General features: G+C 48.4%; 1 long non-coding RNA gene across 1 annotated transcript; it reads right to left on the bottom strand.

Annotated features, from left to right (window-relative positions):
• On the bottom strand, positions 1 to 1637 carry LOC310668730. Its single transcript, XR_014506817.1, has 2 exons — positions 1527 to 1637; positions 1 to 177 (listed from the first exon to the last, which is right to left on the bottom strand). It is a non-coding gene; the product is annotated as an uncharacterized lncRNA (long non-coding RNA).
• Positions 1638 to 2859: the final 1222 nt, after the last annotated feature.

Below are 2859 nucleotides of genomic sequence, written 5' to 3'. Positions count from 1 at the left end.
TTCACTCGCTCATTCATTTTATTTCCTTATTGCATTCATATCCCACCTTTTCTCCAGCAGCAACATCCCAAAATTTTAAGTGCCTGCTCCCACCATTTTGAAAATATATTTCTTTCTGTGTCTGCTGTTCAGTGTTGTTAAGTCACAAGCCCCGGTGATCCTCGTCCTCAGGTTGCCCTGTGGGGAATAGTTGTAAAACGCTTTTATTAAATATTTTGTCTTCAGTTGCAAAAGCAAAATTAAAACAGCAGGGGGCGTGGGCGCTGGCAAGATGCAGGATGCAATTAAGATAATACTTGCATTAGCCACGACAGATTTCCATTGTTCCTCTTTAAAGGTATTTTCTGCTTTCTAAATTAATGCATTCTTCTTGGGCAACGCACAGATTTTCTGCGCTGCTTTGCCCGTTCTCCCCAAAATCAACCTTCCTTTCTCACTTTCATACAGTGGTACTCGTTTTACCTCTGGAAATGACCAGAGGTCTGTCTCATCCAGTGCCTTGCAATGGGGTACTTACGTCCTGGTGGTTTTGGAGAAGCCTGTGGGATAGCTCAGTTAGCAGAGTATGAGAATCTTACTCTCAGGCTTGTGGGTTGGACAAGATGATCCTCGTAGCCCCTTCCAACTCTACCATTCTGGAATTCTATGAATCCCCTCTCCTCCTCCTCCTGTCCCCTGGGATTTTGAGGTAGAAGAAGGACGTATGAAGAGTCTCCTGAATCAGGCCAAAGGCCCATCTGTAGCCTAGGACCCTCGTACCTACAGGACCGCCTCTCTTGGTCTGCCCCACGGAGGACCTTAAGGTCCACAAATGACAACACTCTGGAGGTCCCAAGTCACAAGGTGGTTAGGTTGGTCTCAACCAGGGCCAGGGCCTTTTCAGTACTGGCCCCGACTAGGTGGAACACTGTCACAAGAGACCAGGGCCCTGCAGGACTTGACATCTTTCTGCAGTGCCTGAAAGACAGAGCTGTTCCGCCTGGCCTTTGGTCTGAACTCAGTCGGACCCTTATGTTTCCCTCCCCTTATGGTCTTGATCTATGGGCTACTTTTCAAATGAGGCTGCATTTTAAATTGCATTTCAACCTGCATTTTAAATTGGTCCCCCCCTATTATATTTTTACTGTGATTTTATTGGTGTTAGCTGCCTTGAGCCTGGCTCTGGCCAGGGCAGGCGGGGTATAAATAAAAACTATATTATTATTATTATTATTATTATTATTATTATTATTATTAGTCATAGAATCAAAGAACTGTAGAGTTGGAAGGGACCACCAGCAGGGATGAAACTAGGCTCATTTTCACCTGGGTCAAATACCCAGTTTGGCACACCCCTCCATGTGCATTTGTGTACACACACACAGAGGCTTCACCCAGGGCAAAATCCCAGCTCCGCCACAAGGGTCATCTAGTCCAACCCCCTGCAATGCAGGAATCTTTTGTCCAACATCCTGTTCTCACAGTGGCCAACCAGGTGTCTGTGGAAGTCACCAGTGCCCTGAAAACAAAAGCAGACTCTCACTCACCTGGAGATTCAGGACCTCTCCCTGTGGCTGAAGGGGCTCAGGCAACCTGGGGGCCCCACACCAGCCCTGGAGGTCTGCCGGCCCTCGGCTGGACGCCTTCCCAACTTCCTCTCGCTTCCTTTTCTGACCTGTTGAAAATGTACATTGTAATCGAAGCACCTCAAGCAGTATAGGACCTGCAGGTTACGCCAGCCCCACGTTCACTGCCCTCAAGGGTGCGGAGGGGGTGGTTCTGTGCCTCCTCTGGCAGATGGTTTGTGGTGCTCTGCATGAAATCCTAGAATCAAAGAATGGTAGAACTGGAAGGGACCCAAGGCTTCTTCTGACAGGCTTTTGGGCCTGGCCGTATTTTAAGGAAAGGCCTTTCAACAGCGCTGTGCCGTTTTTACTCTCTGCATCTAATAGGGTGGCTTTCATATCATTTTGAATGTATTGTAGTTTAATCACCTTTTAAGCTATTATCCTAAATAGGTTTTCTCCTTTCTGTGTTTTATCTATGTTGGTTTATAATTTTTGTGAGCTGCCTTGAGTCCTGGTTCTGGGAGAAAGGTGGGAGGCAAACAAACAAACAAACAAACAAACAAACAAACAAATGATTGATGTTGCAGGTTCAATCCTGGCCTCTCAAGCTGTCCCCTGCCCCAAACCCTGGAGAGCAGCTGCCGGTCAGAGTAGACCAGGGGTCAGCAACCTTTTTCAGCAGGGGGCTGGTCCGCTGTCCCTCAGACCATGTGGGGGGGGGCAGACTATATTTTTTTTGGGGGGGGAATGAATGAATTCCTATGCCCCACAAATAACCCAGAGATGCATTTTCAATAAAAGGACACATTCTACTCATGTAAAAACACGCTGATTCCTGGACCAACCGTGGGCCGGATTGAGAAGGCGATTGGGCCGCATCCAGCCTACGGGCCTTAGGTTGCCCACCCCTGGAGTAGACATTGCTAAGTTAGATGAACTAAGGGCCTGATGCGGTATGAATTGGGTCTTTGTTCAGAACCCTGAGGGATCAAAACCTGCTTTGCTTTTAGGAGAAGGCCAGAGCTCACTGGTGGAGCCGCTGCTTTGCAGGCAGAAGGTCCCAGGTTCGAATCCCAGGCATCTCAGGTTGGGCTGGGATTCCCCCCCCCCCTGCCTGAAATCCCAAAGAGCTGCTGCTGGTCAGTGTAGACATTATAAAGCTAGATGGATCAATAAGCCTGATTCTGCATAAGTCGGCTTCCTGGGCTCCTTCCCTCCTTTTCTTCCCATCAGGGGCACTTTGGCTGCTGGTGGCACAAAACAGAATGTTACACCTTTGAAATATGGCCACCCCATAAATATAGGGGGGGGG

The sequence above is a fragment of the Podarcis tiliguerta genome (genome assembly GCF_965153285.1).
Source record: "Podarcis tiliguerta genome assembly, chromosome: 18".
Classification (NCBI taxonomy): Eukaryota; Metazoa; Chordata; class Lepidosauria; order Squamata; family Lacertidae; genus Podarcis; species Podarcis tiliguerta.
Note: the sequence above shows the minus strand (reverse complement) of the source record. Positions and strands in the feature narration are given on the sequence as shown.